Below are 25,993 nucleotides of genomic sequence, written 5' to 3'. Positions count from 1 at the left end.
TGCAAGAAATTGGGTTGAAGAAAGGGGACTTTAGTGAATCACGTGTGGCAAAAAAGGCAAAGGAACCCCAACCACCATTACATGGAATGTTTGGAAAGACATACATTGGGAGTTTTGCAGACATCAAAGACCCATTAGAAGAGGAAAATGAGCAAAATGAAACAGAAAATATTGTGGAAGAGGACAATGATGAAACTCTAGAGGACGAAGAGTTTGGATTACGTGACATTGTTTATTAAATTTAAGTTATGCTTGTAAATCAAGCTTTGCAATGTTTTGACTTTGACATTTTATGAGAAGAATAAACACTCAATTATGGTTGTTATACGTTCAATATTGGTAATATGTGATTTTTGCATTGATTTTTAAGTTAATCATTATTTTTTGAAAAAAAAAGTGATTTTTATTATTTTTTTGACATGAAATTCATAGAAAAAACTATTATTTAACCATTTTTAGTTAAAATTATCGTATAAAAATTGTGATTTTGACATGTCAATTCTAACAAAAAATTATCAAAACGTGTAGTTTTTTAGTTATATTTATGTTAAAAATGGTTATTTTTATGTCCATTGTTAAAAAATATTGTTTTTTAGAAACAATTATTTCATGTCGATTGAAAAATTAATTAAGGATGTATAAATATGTAGAATATTGAAAAGTCTAAATATCGACCTTCTAATTTAAAAATGCAAAACAGTAAAAACCTCACGAAAAAAAAATTTAAAATTATAATAAAAAACAAGGAAATGTGAAGAAAACGACCACTTCAAAAATTATCAAATTTACTAAATAATTATTTACATTTTATACATTAAAAAATTTAAAGCCAAAAAACAGGGCTTTTAAGAAAGGAGTGTGATGCAGAATGCTCACTTTTTAAAATCAGCATGAAAATCACTACCATTCTAAAACGTGATGTACATAAAAAAAACTAAAGTGCCAAAAACTATGCTCTAGAAAAAACATGTGCGTTCTGCATCACCCATTTTCAAAATCAGGTCACTTTTTAGCTATCTCTACGAAACGGGTAACAGTATCAGTTCCCGTTTCATAGTTTACATTGTTCATGGATCATCTAGCAAAATTCATATAGCTCGTGGAAGTTTCGATGATAAATATGTGAATCTCTGTAACAGGATTATATAAGTTTATTTGGAGGTGAACATGAAAATTCTCTTTGGCATATAATCCAGAATTATATGTGAATTTATGTGATTGAAGTTTATGAAGTTGGAATTCTATAAAAAAAAATCAATTTACAGAGGGAAACAAGTTGGGTTGATGTTCCTATGAATTATGTGAGTTATAGTGCCTGGGATATGCAAAGTTTTCCATGGAAGGATGGCCAAAGTTTTAACGAAGCTTGATTTTGACCATGACTTGGAAGGAGGGCTAACTTTGATATCTTATGGAGGAAAGTGTATTGGTCTTGATCTTGATATCTCATTTTTATATGATTATGGAAAAAGAGGATTTTTTGGGTTTTCCCTAGGTGTGGGGCTTTTCCCTAGGGTGGAGCCCATATCTTGTGTTTATTGTCTCTTGTGATCTTCATGTTTTTATTTTTGCAATTGCTTGATGAAGAAAAGAAACTTAAATAAGAATAAGAAGCCAACTAAGTTCACAAGTAATTATCATGAAAGGAGAATCAACCTTTGCCTTTATTTTCTAACATGGTATTAGAGCTAAGGTCAGTAAAAGGAGGCTAAAAGATCACTCTCATTGGAATAAATGAAGATTCCTCTACAACATTTTTGTTGAGATTTTCGGTTTTATTAAATTGGGCAGAAATCTCATGTATGTGACAACAACAGGATTAGTTGCTATATTAGCTCCAGTATTTTTTGAGGAGTTAATGCATCCTATATTTGTTGTGAGGGAATTTATGATTCAGTTTTATGCTCCAACTATATAGAAATGTAATCCGTAAAGGATTGTAAGAGTGTGTAGAGAAAGTAGAGAAAATAGGGGAGAGCTGAGAGCATGTGTGAATTATTAGATTTGTTGTAATCTCCTTTGAATAATAAGATTGTCGATGCCTCTGTTCTGGTGGACGTAGCCCAGATTGGTTGGGTGAACCACGTTAAATCTCTGTGTTATGGTTTTATGAGGTTTTTGTTTGTGCTGTGTATGTTTCTATTATTTCAGCTGCGCTTTGTTTAGTCTAACAAGTGGTATCAGAGCGGCGCAGCGGAGCGTGGAGGGCCCATAACCTACAATTCTCTGGTTGTGGCGCTGGTGCATGTGACAGATCAACTGAAGGTGGAGTTTCAGCAATTGGCGTGGTTTTAGCAGAGACAATCACGCCAATTGCTATCAAAATGGGTTGGTGCGGTTGATTTTGGAATAGACGCACCAATTGGTGCGGATCCGAGTCTGATACTCGCGCCAGAGATCCAATGTTCAGATTGGTGCGGAATCGACGAGATTAAGCACGCCAATTTTGTGACACTTAAACGGATTTTGCTCTGGCACAATTGATCGGCTGTCAGCAAAGCACCAGGCAATGGATGTGTTTTAGGCGCGATTTTTTCGCTGTCCAAGAGCGCCCATTAGACTTTCCCTCTGGTAAACTTGCAATTTTGGTTTTTTCTTTTAAAATTGTGATTACATGGTACGACAAAGGCATTTTTAATTCGAAATTGGAGATTGTTTATTTGATACAACATGGCAAAAACTCAAAGTGCTCGTTTGATATCGAGAAGTTTAATGGCAAAAATAACTTCGAGATCTGGAAAGTGAAGATGCACGATCTGCTTGTGCAACAAGGCGTGGCGAAGGCGCTGTTGGGAACAGCCAAACAGCCTTACCCCATGACAGATGATGAATGGAATGAATTAGATGGAAGAGCTCTGAGCGGTATTTGACTGTGTTTGGCAGATGATGTTTTGTTTAACATCGTGTCAGAGAAAACTACTGCTGGTTTGTGGACAAAGCTGGAGAAGCTGTACATGACCAAATCCTTAACTAATAGGATTCTTCTGAAGCGACAATTGTATAGTCTGCTTATGAAGGAAGGTACAACTATTACTGATCATTTGAATGTCTTTAATACTCTCATGGTGCAATTAGAAAGTATAGAAGTAAAATTTGAATCAGAAGATAAAGCTATAACTTTATTGTGCTCGTTGCCCGAGTCATGGGATCATTTTGTTACTTCTATCAGTCTAAGTATATCAGAAACCCTTGAATTTGATGATATTGTTGGAGCTTTGTTGTCCAAAGAGACAAGGAAGAGGTCAAATGCTGGCACCTCTACATCAGAAGCAATGATGGCTAGGGGTCGTTCGAGAGAAAGACGCTCTGGTAAGCATAGCGACTCACGATCAAAATTGAAAGGGAAGAAGAGTAAGGTAAAGCACTGGTTTTGTGGAAAATCGGGACATTTGAAGAAGGACTGTTGGAAGAGACAACAAGCATTCAAAGAAGACTCTTTGACAGCGAAGCAAGAAGCAAACACGACAGATACAGGTTCGGCATCTGGTTCAGGTATGAGTGATGAATTGTTATCAGTTAATTTGTCAAATCATGATCAACATTGGCTATTAGATTCTGGTGCATCAAACCACATGTGTATTCATAGAGAATGGTTTAAGACGTATAGATCAATTAATGATGGAGTCATGTACATGGGTAATGATGTCACATGTAATATTGTGGGAATAGGGAGTATACAACTAAAAATATTTGATGGGATAACCAAAATGTTAACTGATGTAAGACATGTACCAGATTTAAGGAAAAATCTAATTTCACTAGGAGCACTTGACACAAATGGATATAAAACTGTAATTCAAGGTGGAGTAATGAAAATTTACAAAGGTATTTTACTAGTAATGAAAGCTAAGAAGGTAGGAAATCTATTTCAGTTATAAGGAAGAACAGGGTCAGATCATGTGTGTACGGTGTCTGAACATGACAGTAGTTCCATTCGCTTATGGCATCAAAGGTTGGGCCATATGAGCGAAAGAGGGTTAAAAATTTTGGTTGATTGCAAGTTACTTCCTAATATAAAGTCTAGAAAGTTAGATTTCTGTAAACATTGTCTATTTGGAAAACAAAGTAAGCAAAAGTTTATAACAGGCAAACATACTAGTAAAGGAATACTTGATTATATCCATTCAGATGTTTGGGGTCCAGCCCCTACAACTTCATATGGTGGCTCATCATATTTTGTATCATTTATTGATGATTTCTCTAGGAAAGTGTGGGTGTACATGTTGAAGAAGAAGTCTGATGTGTTTACAGTTTTCAAGCAGTTTAGAGCATTGGTAGAAAACATCACTGGTAGAACTATAAAATGTTTAAGAACTGACAATGGTGGTGAGTTTACTTCCAAGGAGTTTGAAAACTATTGCAAGGATGCATGGATCGAGAGACATAAGACCATTGTTTATACTCCTTAGCAAAATGGAGTTGTTGAACGCATGAATAGGACTCTTTTAGAGAGAGCAAGGAGTATGCTGAGTAGCACCAGTTTGTAGAAGGAATTGTGGACAGAAGCGGTGGCTACAACTTGTTATGTGATAAATCGATCACCATCCACGGCGATAGGTTGCAAGATTCCTCAAGAGGTATGGAAAGGTCACCCTTGTGATTATTCTAAACTCAGAGTGTTTGGTTGTGATGCATATGCTCTAGTGCCTAAACATCAGTGAACTAAATTAGATCCAAAGTAAAAAAGGTATATCTTTGTTGGATATGGTGATGGAACAAAGGGATATAGATTGTGGGATCCTACTACCCGCAAGATCATCATCAACAGAGATGTAAAGTTTAAAGAATCCTCTCTTGTATAGTTAAATGTAGATAATAGATTGAAACATGATGATGTATCTGATTTTCAGCACATTCAGTTTGAAAGCACTTCTAATGATAGTCATGATGACCATAGTTCAGATACTAGTCATGAACAGGTTTCAGAATCAGATCATGAACAGGGTTCAGATGTAGATCATGAACAGGTTTCAAATGTTGATCATGAAGAAGTTCCTATAGATGGTAGTCAGCCAATTGTGGAAGCACCAGAAACATCCTTAAGGAGGTCTACAAGAATCAAACGTCCTCCTAGAAGGTATGATGATTATGTTACTTCAGTTGCATTTACCGCTAATGACGATGAACCTCTGTGCTATCAGGAAGCTGTAGAAGGTTCAAAAAGTGAAAAGTGGAAAGAAGCTATGAAGGACGAGATGATGGCATTACACAAGAATGGCACATGGGATCTGGTTGAACTTCCGAAAGACAGGAAAACTGTGGGATGTAAATGGGTTTTCAAGTTGAAACGGGGTGTGAATTATACTGAGGATAGGTACAAAGCGAGGCTGTGGCAAAAGGTTTTTCTCATAAAGCAAGCATTGACTTTCATGAGATTTTTTCACCAGTTGTTAAAATAGTTTCAATTAGAATTGTGTTAGCATTAGTCACTTTGCTTGATTTAGAATTGCAGCAACTAGATGTTAAGACTGCATTTTTACATGGAGACTTAGATGAGTAAATTTATATGGAACAACCCGAAGGGTTTGTTTAGCATCACAATAAGAAATTTGTCTGCAGGCTCAAGAAATCATTGTATGGCCTGAAGCAGTCGCCTCTGCAATGGTACAAGAAGTTTGATTCTTTCATGTTGAGTCATAAATATATAAGAAGTGAATATGATCATTGTGTTTATTTTAAGCAATTAAATGATGGCGTGTTCATTATCTTAGTGTTATATGTTGACGATATGCTTTTAGCAAGCAAAAGCATAGTGGAGATCAACAGGTTAAAGGCTCAGATGGCAAGGACGTTTGGTATGAAAGATCTGGGAGCAACAAGACAGATTTTGGGCATGGAGATTTTTAGAGACAGGAGCAATGGTAAGATGTGGCTATCACAACAGAAGTATATTGAGAAAATACTCTTGAGGTTTGGTATGAACAATGTGAAGCCTGTTTCAGTCCCTTTAGCTTCCCATTTTAAGCTTTCTTCCAGTTTATGTCCTAATACAGATGAAGAAAAGGAATATATGTCTCGAATTCCATATGCCAATGTAGTAGGATGTTTGATGTATGTGATGGTTTGTACTCGACCAGATATTTCACATGCAGTTGGGGTTGTTAGCAGGTATATGGAAAATCCAGGTAAAGAACATTGGTCAGCAGTGAAATGGGTGCTTCAGTATTTGAGAGGCACAAGTGATTATTGTATCACTTATAATAAAAGTAGTGAATTTGTTTGTGGATATGTTGATTCCGATTTTGCAGATGACTTGGATAAGAGAAGGTCAAGTTCAAGGTATGTCTTTACTCTTGCAGGTGGAGCTATTAGCTGGATGTCAAAGCTACAGAATATTGTTGCTTTATCCACTACTGAAGAAGAATACATAGCTGCTTCACATGCTTGCAAAGAAGCGGTATGGTTGAAAGGTTTGATTGGTGAGTTTGGGAGGTTACAGGACAACATCAAGTTATTTTGTGATAGTCAAAGTGCAATTCACTTGGCTAAGAATCTAGCCTATCATAGTAAGTCAAAGCATATACCGATCAAGTACCATTTTGTAAGACAGGTTATCACTGAAAGGGGTGTTTCTCTTGAAAAGGTGCATACGAAGGAAAACTGTGCAGACATGTTCATGAAACCAGTTTTGTTAGAGAAGCTGTGTTGGTGTCTGGCTTCTCTTGGCTTGTAGAAAAGATAAAAATAATAGATGAACAAGGCATCAGGCTAATTATTGTCAAGGTGGAGATTGTTGAGATTTTCAGTTTTATTAAATTGGGTAGAAATCTCACGTATGTGACAACAATAGGATTAGTTGCTATATTAGCTCCAGTATTTTTTGAGGAGGAGTTAATGCATCCTATATTTGTTGTGAGTATGATTCAGTTTTATGCTCCCGCTATATAGAAATGTAATCCATAAAGGATTGTAAGAGTGTGTAGAGAAAGTAGAGAAAATAGGGGAGAGCTGAGAGCATGTGAGAATTATTAGATTTGTTGTAATCTCCTTTGAATAATAAGATTGCTGATGCCCCTGTTCTGGTGGAAGTAGCCCAGATTGGTTGAGTGAACCACGTTAAATCTCTGTGTTATGGTTTTAAGAGGGTTTTTTTTGTGCTGTGTATGTTTCTATTATTTTAGCTGCGCTTTGTTTAGTCTAACAATTTTATCAAGTTGTAGCAAAGGTGAAGTTTTGTGGCAGTTATTACACTTTAATTCAATATGCGATTCTGAGGATAAGGAAGCTAGTTCCACCATGAAATGGTACATATGATGTTGGGCTCAAATCAAGATCCAAGATTTGATTCAAGCAAGCCAAAGTCCTGAAGCAAGAAGGACTATTACAAAGGTCTACAAAGTCTCAAACAAAGTATGCAGAGCTCTGTATCAATCTATGATATAACAATGCATTGATCTCCTATCTTTTGGTTCAAATACACATTTACTCCTCATTGAACTACTATAATGAAGTTTTTTTCAAAGTTATGAAAAGTATCAAGACATGTCTATAAAGAACCCATAACAACAATGATCCGAAATCATCATTAGAGTTTAAAAATAGTGATAGAATTTTCTCCAAGAGTCAGTGATACGAATTAATTCCTGAGGTATAATACAGTGATATATGTTGTCTCTTCAAAATCAAGTGATATATATGATGCGATCTACACAAACAATGTGTGTTACGAATTCATTCCAAAGGAGATCAAGAAGATGAAAAAGAAGCCAAGATGTAAAAGCTGAATTTGAAGGTTGAGATGAGCTACTAAGGAGGTCGTAACTTGATCCATTCTAATAAAAAAATTCCAGAAGATTTTTGTCAAGAAGGAACAAGTTCTCAAGGAGTAAGCTGGGTTTTTAAATCTAGTCATGCTCATGGAGAAATTGTTCTTGTAATAAATAAACCAAGTTTTGAGAGAAAGGGATCATCTTTATCAAGGAATCTTGTAGAAATGTAGTCATTATGGAGGCTGAATAGACATAGTAGGGCTACTAGAAGAAAAAGAAAAACGTTCATAGGTGCATATTTCTCAAGTGAAAGTTGAGCGAAGGAATGCCACTTTCCTCAAGTTTGTAAAGAAGAAACATGACATTGGTACATTGCTGAACATGTGAAACCGGATGGTCAAGTTAGAAGGCATCACTTGGAACGTGTTGAAGAGAAAAATATCTACTATCAAATCAAGGATTTCTAGGCATTATTGGAAAGCCGTAAATCCTATTTTGGAGGGTTAAGAAGCCTAGAAGAATGCTAGTGCAAGACCGCATCCAAGTAAATTATGCATGAGATCAGGGTCCAAAGAGAATATTGTTGCTAGTTTGTGGCTACCCTATATTGGGCCAAGAAACTCAGAAAGGATATGAGATCCGAAGGAGCCTTAGATATCTCACAATATGTCATCAAGGAGAAACAGATACAAGGAGATGTGATTTATTAGATATATTATTGAAGTGAATAGGACATATTTTTGTGATCCTTCCTGGGGGTCTATTTCATGTTTTTATAGCCCCAAATTTTGTACCACACACACTCAGATTCATGATGAAAAATTAGGGTTGATACCCCTAGAGACTAGATCTCATACCCTATGACAATGCTACCACTTGTATGATTTTCTATGAAAATGGATTTTAAGGTTAGGGTGGCTGCAATAAAGAAGAGCAACGTGGTTTTGAACAGAAAAGGAGTGATCTGTGTTATCACCCCAAGAAACTCTCCTAGGTTGTATCTCAGAGATGCTCGGGAACATTAAAAACTCAACAAAAATGTTGGAAATGGGTGGATGAATGGAAGGAATGATGCATATTCAAGCTAGATAACCACTTCTACTATGGTTAACCCCAGACATGGGTGAACACCCCCAGACTACAAGGCTTTAGACCACCAATTACTCACATTTTGAGGATTAAGTGAACATGGAGAAAACTGACCACACCAGCAGATGCACAAGACCATGTGATGGCCAGCTGAAACCAGTAAAGAGGTCTCCAAATCTATTTCCTAATGCACAGATAGGATCACAGCTCTCTGGCACTAAGTAAACAGAAACCTGCATAACACATTTAATGATACATAATAGATTCTAACACAGAGGTGGGGTGACAGCCCCTCTGATGCTAAACATCAAGAGCACATGAAAAATACATAGCAGGCACAACCTAGAACAGAGTAGAAATGGAAAGTGAGCAATTAATAGCAAAAGAAGCTTGTATTAGCTGAAAATGAAGACCAGATGTTGCAGGTATCATAGTAGTTATAGTCTCCAGAAGTTGAACCTTACATCAAAACAACAACCATCAACCCTCATTACATCTTGTTTCTTAGTATATATAGAGGTTGATTACAAAAATACTCTGCTATCCTATGCGTGGAGGGGTCATAACTGACCACCAACCACATTAACTATCTAAAATGGGCCTCTACTACAATCTACTACTTCAATGAATGAATTTGACATTTTCTGGTACTCTGTTCTACTCCTCGAATAGGTTGACTGTTGTATCAATAAATTTCCATAACTACTGAAGGCGTTTAATTGCTCGAGGATTGTCCTTTCTCTCTTGGCCATGTTGCTCTTGAACATAGCTGTTGAGGAGTAATGGTGCAGGGTAGTGGATTTTAGCCTCCTTCTTCCTTCGGGAACATGGTACAAGTCAGGAACACGAAGGCTACATGGCGGATGCATGGGGGGGATGGGAATAAACATCAGCCATTAGATCAACCAAATGAACGGCAGAGATCTATCGGTGGGAAATGTCGGGAGGAAATGAAGGCAAAAATGATTGTGAGCCATCGGATCTTGCAGATGGACGGTGGAGATTGATTTGCAGGGCCTATCAGGAAGAAGTGGGTGGTGGGCTCCAGTATTGTAGCAATAATTCTACAACTCCTGGAACTCCCTTCTTTAATTTTATCAACCCGGTAGTTCGTAACAAACTTGGAAGCAACGGTGCTGTATGCACAAGTACTAGCTCTTGCCGCAGCTGTCACTTGGTTAGCTGGCACAAGTCCGCTAGGGCTTAAGCCAACTTCTATGAGCTCTTATAAGAAGCTTTTTAACTGATGGATGAAAGCTAACTCAAAGGAAGCTAATCTACTTGCGGAAAGAAACTAAAAGCCAAAAAGAAACGCAAACCCTAGCAAACCCTAATTCTACCAGCTAGTCCTACTGACGCAAAGGAGAGAATACAAACTACGAAAAGAGATGCCATTACTTCTATGAAGGTAAAATACATGTGTCTACATTGCCTCTAGCTGAAGAAAACATCTTTTTGTATTTTTGTTCAAGTTGTTGGAATTATCATGCATGTGCTTCTAACCGGCTTTTTACTGTGCAGAGGTGGTTCAAGGAGGAGAAATGCTTGGGAAACATTGGGAAGGTTCAGAGAGGGTATAAGGGGTCCCTAACACCCTTCCAGAGAGTTTCACAAAGTTTTGCTGCCAAGAAACGGTGTCTATGAGCTTCTACAGGAAGTTTGCAGGGGTTCTACAGGATGTTCTGGGATTTCTACAGGATGTTCTGTAATTTTTCTACAGTATGTTTAGTAATGGAATTTTGGAGCATGGATGGAGGGAAAAAGGTGGAGGAATGAGTATGGAGGTGAAATAGGGGTGTAGGGGAGTTCAAGACTTGGAGGATGGAGTTGAGGAGAAGGTGTAGATGGTTGGACTTGTTCCAAGAAGGCTGGAATAATGTTGCACAAAAGGTAGGGTTATGAGGGCAATGTGGCAACGTGAGGCAAGAAACCAAGTTAGGAGATGGAGAAGATGGGTTTGAGGGAGTTTGGGCAGGTAGGGAAGTGGTACAGGTGCTCTGCAATTTGTGTTTCCAACTGAACCAACAAAGACATGCAAGAAAACAAAGATCTAGTTATGCTACTCTAATATGATCTAGCTAACAGTAACGAGAATGGACAGCAGCTTTATTTGCAAGGAAACCATGTATATTAACTATGAAATGAAGCATTCAAAGATATGAACATGTAACCAACCTCTGCAAATGAAAACCAAACACTAATGATTGCATGGCAAAGCAAAGTCAGTGTTTTTGTGGGCAGCAAAGTCATCCTAGTTACAGCTCCTGATCCCACTGAGGGAGAGGTGAAACCACAGATGTTTGTTGGCCCTTTTCTTGAAGCTTTTTCTATTAACAACCTATCAACTAAATCTGAACATGAAAAGCTATTTTACTCATAAAAAAAAACAAACTAAATAACAAAACAAGATTTAGATCTAAATAGCAAATTTCATTCTAAGAATGCAGCAAAAACACATAAAGATAATCAAAGGAGGTATTGGGCGCTTGAGATGGGCCCAACCCCAAGAGCTATAGCCTCTTAAGAGAGATTTAGAGCTGGTGCAAAGCTGGATTCATCTTTATTGAGCAAGAAAAGAAGAGTTACATCAAAACTGTCCACAAGGAGAACTTGAAAATGAGCTGAAAGCAAAGCTAATCTATTGCCTAAAAATCGAAATACAAACTAGCTAACTTCTGCCTACAAAATGACTAACCATTGGCTACAAAAATGACTAACCACTAGCTAACCAAAATGAGGCCCTAAGCCTTCTTATTTATACAAATTGAGGACCCCAACAGTCCTCCTAAACTTTAGGGACTCGACTGCCCAAAACTTGTAGTTAACAGCAGTCCTACTTGACTTGCTTGGCTGCCCTTGTGCTAATTGATTTGGTGGCCCTTGAACTCCGAGCTGATGGTGGAGAATTCAAGGTAAGGACCCATAAATGAAGGGGACACCTTCCTACAAATCCTCTCCCTTGTTCTCCCACGAATTTGGTTGCCAAGTGCTCATTAAGACCTTCAATTTTGTCTCCAAATTGACCAAAAAGGCTACACAAAGCACCCATTAGACTTGTTGGCATAATGACTAACCTAATTCACTCTATTAGCATAAATATAATCAAAAACATGCAATAAACTAATGAGAATGGTGGATTAAGTCGAATTAGGAGGTTGAATGAGCCCAAATAATTATCCATTTTTGGGGCTCATCATCACCCCCCTACTTAAAGTGTTGCTCATCCTCTGAGCAACCAATTTATCTCCTCATCTTTGATGGCCTTGGTGGCCTCCCTGTCATGCCAAGCTTCTGAAGTGATGTCCTCTTCTTTGTCATGAAACCATGCTTCTTTGTTCTTCCCACTGCCTGTGCTCCTTTTCCTAGAGAAGTTTCAGCTTTGGTATGATTGTGCAAGTATATTCAATCTGATGGTGGCAATGGTGGTGAAAGGAGATGAAACCAGTGGAGGATGGAAGAAAAGAGTGGTTGCATGCCTCCTCAATAGACTTCTAGCTTCAAATCCCTCTCCATAATTGATTCTGGCCTGCCCAAAGGCTTCTACAGGATGTTTTTGGTAAAAATACAGAACTTCCTGTAGAAAGTCCTGTAGCTTCCTGTAGAAGGTTGAACCATGACCAGATTGTGTCCGAACCTTGAAAAAATGAGTGTTCATGGAGGGAGTGGATGTGAGGATGCCTGGTAACTTGGTAGGGACCCTTCTGCTTGTGTTGGGAGGCCCCCTTTCGGCATTGTGTTTCTGCAACATCTTCAGCGTTAACTCCCACAGCAGCACATAGACATTGGTGTCTCCTTTCTGATTTATCTTGTTGCCGTTTTCACCAACATCATTTACAACAGTTTTAGAACTTCATCCATATTAGTATCCTTGCTGCCTGGATCCAAACTGAAATGTTCTACTAATTTTTTCTGGCACAAGATGCAACTTCTTTGGAAGAGACAACTCTGACTGGTCCCCCAGTCTCTTTTTCAATATCCATGCCAAAACGTGTAGACATTATGGTTTTAATTAATTGGGTTTCATTTATTGAGATTGCCTCACCAAGCTTTGTCGAAAGCTCATCAAGAAGCTCCACATGGTTTTTACAATTATCCAAAGCTTGTAGCACTTTCTTTTTTCCAGAAGCATTTCTCTTGCAGAAGATTCCTTTCCAGCCTTTACACTAGCAGCAGCCTGGATTTTAAGTTTGTCCACAACTTCTGTTAACCTCATAAATCGAGATCTTGCATGGTTTGCTCTTTCAGAACTACAAACTCGATGAAGAAAAGTCCAAGCTTCTCTGCTTCGAAAGGATATGCCATACTTCCTATAGAACTTCTTCTTGTAGAACTCTAGCCGGCTTCTGTAGGATGTCTCTGTGCCTTTGAATGATCTTGGTATGCGGGAGAATTTTGAACAAGCCGAAAAACTTGGCGAAGGACGTCGGTTTAACAGAATTCAGAGGCAGAGGATTCAGCTGAAGAGGTTTGCAAGTGTAAATGAATAGCAGTTAACGTGAGTCTTCAGCCGAGCATTCCTTTAATTACTGCGTGATTTGTGGTGAGGTGGCAGAGACGTGCGCTGGCCCATGCAAACTGCAATGCTATCATGAACTGCATGTTCTATTTATTAACTGTATGTTTTCTTCTTGATCAGTTGCACTGGAGTTCAAACGGCTAACACTCCCTGTTTTTTCTTCTTTTTTCACGCGAGTTGTCTAACACATACGTTGCATGATCCCTGGCTGATTGATAGAGAATTGGACAGGGAACTATCAAATTAATCTTGCTATATTCGTGGCTCAATTCCACCATTCCATTCATTCATGCAGTTTTTAAATTAGATTTGTGCAATAGAAGAACGAGTTTCAGTCACGTACCTGAAGTCAAATGGCTGCTGGGAGGTGCTGTGGCTAGTCATTGCTGCATGCACTGGTTTCTTTGGTTGCATGAGGGCTTGGCTGATGATTTTTGGTTGCTTTCCTTGTGCAGGTGTCCTCTGGCTGGATGCATGCTGCAAGAGTTCATTTCCACGCTCAGATCTGCACCTTCAAGCTGCTACTGCTGAATTTTCACCGGACTAGAACTTGTTTTCGCCATTGCTTCCAAACGGTAAACTGGATCGATCTGAAACTTGCTAAGCATGTTCCTATCATCATGATGCACCTCCCATAGCAAAATCATGATCAATGGATGCACATATTTCGAGAAAAATGGAAAATGGCTGAAAATTTCAGAGATCAATTTCTCGGAAACCGTGCATCGGAATTGGCTGAAACTGCTTGGGTAGGCTACTATCACCCATATGCATACCCCCATGAAACAGGTTTTAAAACGGATGCATTGATATGGAGAAAATGCAAAAATGACTGATGGTGATGGAGGCTGATTTCTTGGAAACCGTGCACCGGAATTGCCTGAAACTGCTCGAGCATGTTGCCATCATCCCTATACAATTCCCTGTAAAACGGTTTTTCAAATGGATGCATGGTTTTCATGTTAGGGCAAAAACAAATTCTATTCTAGGTATTTTTGCTCCAAGGCATTTTGCAGTTTTGTTGCATGGTAAGAAAAATGAACTTGGGCTGTGATGCATGTATGGAGATGATGGAGGAGGAGTTTTAAGATTGCAAGAGGACTTCTGAACCCTTGAGGAAGCTACCATGTTCACCAAACCGCCTTTTTGAAATCCATTTCTAGCTTCCTACAATTTCTACAGGAACTTCCTGTAGAAGCACAATGAAGAAGCACAATGAGGTGGAAAAGATGATGGAAAAGGGTGAGGAATGGGAACATGGATGCTTGCAGGCATAACCAATGGATTCCAAGCTTTATATCCCCTTCCAAAATCGAATCTGGCTCGCTTGAAGGTTCTACAAGATGTTTCCTGTAGAAATATAGAACTTCCTCTAGAAGGCACAAAAACTCCTTTGTCTTTGTTTTGAGTGATCCTCCTGACCTGCAATGTCATTGCTGCAACCTGAAATTATTCAATGGAAATTAGATTTATTTTTCTTTTTCTTTTTCTCTCTTTTTCTTTTTTTTTTTCAAAAAACCACTAGTGCACCTCCAAGGGAGGTTTTCACCCAGAGACCTTATTCTCTTTTCTCTTTTTTATTCCAACCCATTGACCGCCTCATGGAGGTTTTCAATCAATGAGCCAATCTAAGGCGCCTCCGAGGAGGTTTTCACCTTAGATTTCTATTTTCCTCTTTTTCCATTTTTTCTTTTTCTTTTTTCTCTTTTTTTCTTTTTTCTTTTTTCTTTTTTTTTCTACCCTACCCTACTTGAAAAAAAAAATCGTTCTCAAGTATAAGAATACTTCCAATGGAGCCATGTGCACATCGAGATTAGAGATAAACTAATGTGGAGGCTTGAAATGCATGCTTTGACAACTATCCGGATCTCAGAGACCAAATGATTTGACTTTGAAGGGATCAAACATAGTTGAAGAAGAGAGTACTGCTGCAACTTAGTGACCGTCTGAAACCATATCTCAATATAGCTCTGATATCCTTGGTTCTTTTTCTGATCTGGATCATGTTTCATGTCACCTTCTAACATGACTTTCTCATCTTCCTCTTTTTGCTGATATTTCTCTTGAATACATGGAATATTTGATGGTAACCATGAGGGAATTCTCTCGATCTCTGATTTTGATGCCTTCTCTTCATCAAGTGCAGCCCATGGTTCTCTGATCTTTTCTTTTGAATCTTCTTTTGCTGGATGTGGTCCTTCAATGCTTTCAATATAGTCACTTTTTTGCAATACTCTTCCTGAGCTATGGTGAAGATCATCTAGCTCAAGAGGAGCCAATTGGACATGTTGTGCCTCAGCATTGCAATTGTGTTGAGCTACTCCAATGGACAGGTTTGGAAATGGTGGTATGGGCAGCTGAGTGGGGGCATGGATTTGAGATGGATGTGGATGGGGTTGTGGTTGGGCAGGCATTTGGTGTTGCCTTAGTGGAGCAGGAGGCGATGGTTGTGGATGAGTAGGTGGTGGAGGAAAAGAAGCAGGAGGAGTGTTGTATTCGGGCCTCCACCCCTGATGAGGTGCATTCCACTGAGGCTATGGCTGAGCATAAGAGTGAAACGAATGAGCAACTGGTTGGGCATAATATGGATCTGTGAAGGAAAAAGGAGGAGGTGTGAACCAAGAAGGATGAGCAGGGGGACCCCAAGAAGGCATGAAAGTGGCTTGATATGGGTCATAATAGGTCTCGTGTGTCCCTTGCAGTTCCTGCTGGTAAGATCTAGGTCCATGCGGCCTCCTTTGGTTCATATAATAGAGTGGTTCAGTGGCTCCTTTGGCTCTCTGATATGCAACTTTAATTACGGGCAAGGAAGGGCACTGATTTGTAGGATGGTATTCTTCACAGACAAAACACACTTCTATAGAGTACAATGGACATTCGTTCCTAGGATGCTTTCTAGTGCACCTGGGACAAAAGATGACCAAAGCCCTCTTGGCTTCCTCTTGCTTCTTTTGGATCCACAGGGTATCCAATTGCCTGGCAAGAAACTGCCTCATATCACTCTTGAAATCTTCTATCTAATCTTCAAATTCGTCTTTGGACAAGGGACTGCTCCCAACATTTCTTCTTGTAGCCATTTGCTCCAGAGGAGTGGTTTCTTCTTCTTCTTCCCTTGAGGTTCTTCAAATATGTCTTGTTGTCCACCTAAGGGTTCTTTAATCACAGCCATCGAAGAAGAGAGAAGGTTGACTGTGTGAAGTAGTGGGGGTGTTGTGCAATCATTTTTCTAACTTATCTCTACTCCTACAAGGCATGAAAAGAAATCTTTTTCGTTGATTTTTGTATTTTTCTTCTTGTACCTGCAAAACTAAAATAGATTGAACTGCAACTAACTATCTTGCTGAAATGAAAATGCGGAATTGAAATGAAAGCAGGAAAGGACTAATCTATCTTGCTAAAATGAAATTGCAGGAATGAAATGCTAGGCTACACTTGCGAAATTGAAATGCTAATCTACGCTTGCAGAAATGAAATTGCGGAATTGAAATGCTAATCTATGAAAGCAGGAAATTCTAGTCTACTTTTGCAAAAACGAAATTGCATAATGGAAATGAAATAAACTACTTAGTAGAAGGTTGTAATGGAAAATAGAAGAATAGTAGCAATCACTAATACTCTGACGCTTCCCCGGAACCGGCGCCAAAAATATGGTGGGCTCCAGTATTGTAGCAATAATGCTACAACTCCTGGAACTCCCTTCTTTAATTTTATCAACCTGGTAGTTCGTAACAAACTTGGAAGCGACGGTGCTGTATGCACAAGTAATAGCTCTTGCCGCAGCTGTCACTTGGTCAGCTGGCACAAGTCCGCTAGGGGCTTAAGCCAACTTCTATGAGCTCTTAGAAGAAGCTTTTTAACTAATGGATGAAAGCTAACTCAAAGGAAGCTAATCTACTTGCGGAAAGAAACTAAAAGCCAAAAAGAAACGAAAACCCTAGCAAACCCTAATTCTACCAGCTAGTCCTACTAACGCAAAGGAGAGAATGCAAACTACGAAAAGAGATGCCATTACTTCTATGAAGGTAAAATACATGTGTCTACATTTCCTCTAGCTGAAGAAAACATCTTTTTGTATTTTTGTTCAAGTTGTTGGAATTATCATGCATGTGCTTCTAACCGGCTTTTTACTGTGCAGAGGTGGATCAAGGAGGAGAAATGCTTGGGAAATGTTGGGAAGGTTCAGAGAGGGTCTAAGGGGTCCCTAACACCCTTCCAGAGAGTTTCACAAAGTTTGGCTGCCAAGAAACCGTGTTTATGAGCTTCTACAGGAAGTCTGCAGGGGTTCTACAGGATGTTCTGGGATTTCTACAGGATGTTCTGTAATTTTTCTACAGGATGTTTAGTAATGGAATTTTGGAGCATGGATGGAGGGAAAAAGGTGGAGGAATGAGTATGGAGGTGAAATAGGGGTGTAGGGGAGTTCAAGACTTGGAGGATGGAGTTGAGGAGAAGGTGTAGATGGCTGGACTTGTTCCAAGAAGGATGGAATAATGCTGCACAAAAGGTAGGGTTATGAGGGCAATGTGGCAACGTGAGGCAAGAAACCAAGTTAGGAGATGGAGAAGATGGGTTTGAGGGAGTTTGGGAAGATAGGAAAGTGGTACAGGTGCTCTGCAATTTGTGTTTCCAACTGAACCAACAAAGACATGCAAGAAAACAAAGATCTAGTTATGCTACCCTAATATGATCTAGCTAACAATAACGAGAATGGACAGCAGTTTTATTTGCAAGGAAACCATGTATATTAACTATGAAATGAAGCATTCAAAGATCTGAACATGTAACCAACCTCTGCAAATGAAAATCAAACACTAATGATTGCATGGCAAAGCAAAGTCAGTGTTTTTGTGGGCAGCAAAGTCATCCTAGTCACAGCTCCTGATCCCACTGAGGGAGAGGTGAAACCACAGATGTTTGTTGGCCCTTTTCTTGAAGCTTTTTCTGTTAACAACCTATCAACTAAATCTGAACATGAAAAGCTATTTTACTCATCAAAAAAAACAAACTAAATAACAAAACAAGATTTAGATCTAAATAGCAGATTTCATTCTAAGAATGCAGCAAAAACACATAAAGATAATCAAAGGAGGTATTGGGCGCTTGAGATGGGCCCAACCCCAAGAGCTATAGCTTCCTAAGAGAGATTTAGAGCTGGTGCAAAGCTGGATTCATCTTTATTGAGCAAGAAAAGAAGAGTTACATCAAAACTGTCCACAAGGAGAACTTGAAAATGAGCTGAAAGCAAAGCTAATCTATTGCCTAAAAATCGAAATACAAACTAGCTAACTTCTGCCTACAAAATGACTAACCATTGGCTACAAAAATGACTAACCACTAGCTAACCAAAATGAGGCCCTAAGCCTTCTTATTTATACAAATTGAGGACCCCAACAGTCCTCCTAAACTTTAGGGACTTGGCTGCCCAAAACTGGTAGTTAACAGCAGTCCTACTTGACTTGCTTGGCTGCCCTTGTGCTAATTGATTTGGTGGCCCTTGAACTCTGAGCTGATGGTGGAGAATTCAAGGTAAGGGCCCATAAATGAAGGGGACACCTTCCTACAAATCCTCTCCCTTGTTCTCCCACGAATTTGGCTGCCAAGTGCTCATTAAGACCTTCAATTTTGTCTCCAAATTGACCAAAAAGGCTACACAAAGCACCCATTAGACTTGTTGGCATAATGACTAACCCAATTCACTCTATTAGCATAAATATAATAAAAAACATGCAATAAACTAATGAGAATGGTGGATTAAGTCGAATTAGGAGGTTGAATGAGCCCAAATAATTATCCATTTTTGGGGCTCATCAGCGGGAGCGAACAAATGAGGGTCGTTGGATCGCTGGTGGGCAGATCCAACGGTGATCGGGAGCAGAAGTTGCATGGGGTTTAATTGGCAGGGACGGGCGGGACAGCGATAAGTGGTATTCCCTGCACCTCTTTTCAGAGGTGGCGATAATCGTACAACAACCAATTATCACAGTAGGAGGGCGACGCATGGGAGATGTGACAAGGAATAAACCGCTTTCCCCATAGGTTATTGCATGTGCAGCTTACGAGAGTGGGATGAGCGATCACCGTTGGATCTCACGGTGGATGTGATCAATGGTGGAGTGTTTAAAGCACGTGTTTTCGTCGGATGTGACGTGAAAAAGGGCTTATAAAAGCACTTGGTTATGGGATCACGGCTATATGGTAGTATAAACTCGGTGCCCGGGAGCTAAAGAAATAAAGGTTTATGCTAAATGTTGGAGTAAAACTGGGATAGCGGGGGTTATGGAGTTATAAGGAAAATGAAGTAGAAGAGGAAACAAACTGCTGCAATCCCCTTGCAAGCATAACCAACACTGCCCAACCTATTTTTATCCATCAAATGTTGAAGAATAAATCAAAGCTAACACTAGCTCCTTCTGGGGATGAGATCCTCCCTGTGAAGTCTCAAGAACCCGCAGATCAATGCCTTCCTGATGAAAACATATTAGCCAAAAATTTTAGTGTTCCATTGGGCATGGAGTCTACTTTGCCTACACTAAACTGATAAAACAAAATATTTACAACTTTAAGGCCAAAAGACCTTAAATCACATAAATTTTCAGAAAACGCCGATTAACTGGGCCATCAAAAATTCCCTCTCCTTCCGTACTTTTCAGTATGAAGGTGTTGTTCCCTTGAATCTGAGAGATGATAAAAGGCCCTATCCAGAAAGCATCAAACTTCCCATGATTGCCTTTATTTTCTTTCAATGCATCCCACTTCAGCACCAAGTCTCCAACCTGAAAATTATCTATCTTTGTTTTCCTATCAAAAGCATCCTTGATCTTTTTCTGATGTGCTGCAGCCTTTTCAACCAGTTGTTCTCTAATTTGATGTACCTCTGCTAAGTCAGTGATCCTTTTTGCCATGTCTTCTCCCTCACTATGTTCTTCTTGCAGGAATTTTGCTATAGGGAGAGTTAGCTGAATTGGGAATACAGCTTCAGTACCATACACCAACTTGAATGGAGAATTTCCTGTGGATTTCTTAATGGTCACTATGTCAGCCCATAGTGCATACTTGAGCTTAGAGTCCCAATTCTTTTTATTGTCTTCCAACAGCTTCTTAATTATCCTTATCAGGCTCTTGTTAGAGGATTCTGTTAGACCATTTCCTTGAGCATAGTATGAGGTGGAATGAACCAGTTTAATACCCATTGAATCACACAAATCCACCAATTCTTTTGCTCTGAAGGCTGCTACATTGTCTATGACTAATTTATGTGGACAACCAAATCTAGTAAAGATATTCTCTGTCAAAAACTTCATGACCACATTATGATCAGCCTTCCTGGTAGGGATTGCTTCAATCCACTTAGTGAAATAATCAATGGCTGCTAATATCCATCTGTGTTGGCCACTAGAATGTGGATTGATTTCTCCAATGAAATCCAAGCCCCACTGCTGAAAAGGTCCTTTTGCATGTAGTGGTTTTAAGGGAAAGGACTTCAACGTTGTTTTCCTTCAAATCTTTGGCACTTGTCACAAGATTTAACAAATGAAAATACATCAAAAAATAAGGAGGGATAGTAATATCCAGCTCTAAGGATTTTATGGGCTATAGTCTTCCAATAATGGTGCCCTCCACACATGTTGGAATGAAACTGCTGCATGACTTCTATTGACTATTCGTTGTCCAGACAGCTCAAAAGCATTCCAGATGGATCCCTCCAATAGAGCAGATTTTCATTAATGCAGTATTTAGCTACCCTAAGCTTGACTTTGAGTAAGGCTTGGAGGAATTTGTAGCTTCAGTAAGAATTTAACTATTGTAGAATACCAATCACAAGAAGTTATATTTTCTGCCACTAGCTTCTTTCTCTCTGGTTCAACTACTTTTTCTTCTTCATCTATCTGACCAATTTCTGCAATTGTGCACAGGAAATCAATATCCAATGATCTGCAATTTTCTTCAGCCAATAACTTGGCAAGACCCTGACCTCTGACCAGCTTGGTGGGCTTCAATTCTATATTAAATTCAATTAGCTTTGCAATCCATTTAGCCCTTCTTCCATCAGCATCAAGTTGTGTTAAGACATCCTTTATTGTAGCAGAGGGCACATATGCAATTATCTTGGAATGCAAAATATAAACTCTGAAAGCTTTTAAAGACTTGATAAGAGCATATGCTTGTTTGTCAATAATATCATACCTTAGCTCAACATCCCTTAAGTTTTTGCTGAAAAATGCCACTGGATGCTCTGAACCTTCTTCATCTACTTGTAATAACACTCCTGCAATGGTGTCTTCAGAGGAAAATGAGAATACATGGAACTCCTTGCTGTAATCTAGACTTATTAAAGTGGGAGCTTCCATAATGGCTTTCTTGATGGACTTGAAAGATCTTCTTGCTAAATCAGTCCATTTTATCTCTGACCCCTTCTTCAACATGGAGGTAATATGCTTCATCAGCTCTGCAAAATTTGGGATAAACCTCCTCGCAAAATTTATTTTTCCCAGAAAGGATTGGATATCTTTCTTTGATCTCAGGACAGACACGACCTGTATTGCTTTTACTCTTTCTGGGTCAATTCGGATACCTGCAGTAGAAACATGTCTTAACAGCTTGCCTTCTTCTAAAGCAAACTGTGACTTTTAGGATTGACTGAAATCCCAAACCTTCTGCACTTCAGGAACACCTTCTTCAAATGTTGCAGATGATCTTGATGGCTGTTGGAGTATACTGTTATGTCATCAAGGTAGATAAGGACAAATTTATCCTTCTCTCCCAAAAATTCTATATCCATATCTCTCTGAAAGGTTACTCCAGCATTCATCAACCCAAAAGGCATCTTGGCATACATAAAAGTGCCCCAAGGAGTGGTGAATGCAGTCTTCTCTTGGTCATCTGGATGCACAACAATCTGATTAAATCCTAAAAAACCATCCAAGAAAGAAATTGCTTTGGCTCCTGAGACCTTCTGCAACAAATGCTCCATCTTGGGTAGGGGATAATTTTCTATCTTGCAGCATTTGTTTAAGTTTCTGGAATCAACACACAATCTGATTTCTCCACTTTTCTTCCTCGCTACCACCAAATTGGCTACCCATTTTGAATATCTGAGAGGGACTATGATCTTGGCAGCCAACAGCTTTTTAATTTCTTTTTCAATCAAAGGAAGGAGTAAAGGATTTATTGGTCTCAGCTTCTGCTTGAAAGGTACGGTGTCTTTCTCTAGAGGGATTTTATGCTGGATAATCTTTTATCATAGGTTTTCAGGTCACTATATTCCCAGGCAAATACATCAACAAATTGCTTCATTAATTTGCAGTACTGAGAACTTTGATCAGCAGACAGATGGGAAGACAGATTTACATATCTAGGCTAACCTGGACTTCCTATATCATGCTTATAGACTGTAGATTGATCTTCTTTTTGGGCAACTTTATAAGGCACATCATTGTGGTCAAACAGCCTTTCTAAAGGAATTAAACCCTAAGGAATATGATTGTTGGGAAGCTGTATAATACTATCTTTGCCAATTTTATTTCTATGATGGGATTGGGGTTTTTCTTCTAAAGCTTCATTTTCTTGGTCAATTTGCATTTCGGAAAATTCATCAATGACTTGCAGAAACCTATTTATCTCATTATCATCATAAAAATCTTTCCAATGCTGGACATTATCAGGCAAGGATGGCCTATATTTCATTTGGACTTCATAAACTACTCTGGGAGGCATGGGAGGGATAAACAGACTAGCAGACACAACAAGGGAATCAACAAGCTGATTTTTGGCTCTAGGGATATATGAATTATAGAAATATTCAAGGAATCTTTGAGTCTCCATACCTCATCTCTGTATGCTTTCAGCCTTGGGTGCTTTGCTTGAAATGTTTTATTTACTTTTTAAATGGTCAAATCAACATCTCCAAACACCTTTATGTTCCTGATTCCTCTGTCTTTTGCTGCATTAAGGCCTAACAACAGATCCTCATACTCTGCTATATTATTTTTGACTTGAAAAACCAGCTTAAAAGACAGTTGTGTGCTTTTTTGTTCAGGAGATATCATCACTACCCCTGCTCCTGTAGTCTCCCTGGAACATGCTCCTCCAAAGAACATCTCCCAAACTTGACTTCCTTACTCTTCCTTGGCCTGAACTAATGGTTTCCTGATCTGCATTGAGGCCTTATGAGATTCTTCTATTTGGAGGATACATGCTCCAAAATCAATGTCCACAGCATATATGGGATGATTAGTAGGATTTTTCTCATCACTGATGATGTATGCAAACGGTGCTTCTCTGTACAATCTCCTGCTTTCTCCTCCAAAAACTGGGATAGTGGCATAAGATAGATCATTCTGTAATGTCCCACCTAGTCTCTTAATCCACCCTCTGGACAACAGCATGCCAAACTTGGGAGGGACACTGCTACCACAATATCTATCATCATACTTTTCATGGGAAGCTACGTTAGGGTAATGGCTAGGTCTTTGATTACTCCTAAGCATTTCACTTTCCTTGAATCAAAAGAGAATAGGTCATGATATGGTCTAGTGATGTCAAGGCCTAACTCTTCCATGACAGCTTTAGGCATCAAATTGTGGCTGGCCCTTGTGTCTAGTAAGCAATTGTGGAGGATTTTGTCATGAATGGTCAAGGAGACATAAAATGATGGGGAATTATTATCAATAGGTTCAATCATGGGGCTAAGCACAATGACAGGCTTGTCATCTTGCAAATTAATAGAGTCAGTGGAGGTTTCTATGGTTTCCAGCTCAAGAGTGTCAAAGATAGGCTTTCTAAATACTTCACTCTTTACCAACTCTACTAGAGGCACAGATATTTTTAACTTCTGGACCTTTTACCCTAAGCTGAAAGATGAAGGTAGCTTGTCAAAACCTCTTACCTCTTGAACTGGTGCTTTGAGGATGACTGGATCAACTGCTGGTCTTCTCTATCTACTATTTTGTGACTCTGTTTGGATAGCAGCTCTTTGGGCAGGATTCTCCTTGACATTTTTTGCATTCGACCTCAGGTTATATCTTTGTTGTTCACCAGTCTGCAGAAAAACCTCTCTGTCCCATTATTGACTGCCTTGTTCCTGCAACAATGGTTCTTCATATGCAGCCAATGTCAAAAAGGCAGCACTTCCTTTATCTTCCATGCAGTAAATTTCATCCTCATCTTCAAACTGTTCCTCCTCCATGACTTCATTCTGGAAAGGAGCTTTAACCTTTTGTTCTTAATTTGTTTCTTTACCCCTCTGAATGATTTGGAATTGTTCATTTTCTCTTCTGAATGGATTTGGATTTCTTGGAGAAAATGTGTTCTGCTGCCTTGTCTTTCCTGAATTTTGCTCAACCTTCAGCTTAGATATTTCAGCAGCCAATGACTCTACCATTTTAGTCATTTTTTCTAATTTTGGTTCTGAAGATGTAGTAGAGGAAGAAGAAGCTTCACCTCTCTACCTCCTTCTGTCAGTATGACTCTTTAGCTTTTCTGCAGCCATGATATTAGATTCCACCTCCAATGCTGCATCTTGCATATCAGCTAGAGTGGCACATCTTCTTTCTCTCAACAATAGGTAGAAATCAGAGTCAAAAGCATTGGCATAAGTGAGTTTGGCAGAGGTTGGGGTAGGCTTTACCTCAATTGGTATCTTACTATACATACGATTAAATCTTTTATTAAAATCAGGAAATGATTCCCCATTCTCCCTCTTTAGGTTTCCAAACTCTGTATGGTAATACAGTAAATCCTTTTTATCTCCCCAGTGCTGCAAAAATGCATCATCTAAGGCTTCAATATCAGCAATAGAGGGCTAGTTCTCTAAACCACTTCCTAGCCTCACCATCAAGGTTCTGTACAAAAACTTTCATCCACACATCATTTTCACTTATGTCTAAGTTATCAGCATAACTATAGAAAGCCTCAAGGTGTTCTTTAGCTATTACTCCCTCTGTACCAGTGAGCTTGGGCATATATTTCCGATATTCTCCTGCAGGCATAGCATTTAAAGGAACGAGCAATACTAGAGTTCCATACCTGGCAGCTACAATTCTTTCTATCTTCGTCGGTGCTTGTTGTCCTGCCATGACCGGGGTATATGGAGGGACACTGGCAGATTGAGCAGTATGAAACAATGAAATGGATGACAGAGACAATGGGATGTTATGGACTGTATGGGAAGCCTTCTTTGGATTGAGATTCAAAGGGGAACTAGATGTATAAGGAGCTGTATGAATCTCTGAAGGAAGCTTCTCACTAGCAAAACTAGGCTTAATATCTTCAAATTGAATATTCTCAACTATAGCCTTATCTTTCAGAGATGCATAAGTTTTCTTAGGCTTACCTAATCCTGATGCTCCTTTCTGTGCTGCTTTCTTTGGTTTAACAATCCTCTCAGGGTTAAACAGTGGTTTAGCTGGTGATTTCTGAAGATTTCTTCGAGTATGCCTCACAAACTGAGCTAGAACTGCAATGTAGAGTTGCCACCAGGTAGGTTCTCCAGTAGAATCGCCATATAGATTATTACAACCAGAAATGTTCCCAGACCTTGTCTATCATCAAAATTTGGAACTGTGTCATTCTCCCAAGGAATCTGAGCTTCAATCTCCTCTCCCTGGCAATGGTGCCAATTAATGTTATCACCCCAAGAAACTCTCCTAGGTTGTATCTCAGAGATGCTCGGAACATTACA

Source organism: Pinus tabuliformis, chromosome Q (genome assembly GCF_031772625.1).
Source record: "Pinus tabuliformis cultivar Carrire ecotype Pingquan chromosome Q, CPIR1, whole genome shotgun sequence".
NCBI classification, from domain to species: domain Eukaryota; kingdom Viridiplantae; phylum Streptophyta; class Pinopsida; order Pinales; family Pinaceae; genus Pinus; species Pinus tabuliformis.
Note: the sequence above shows the minus strand (reverse complement) of the source record.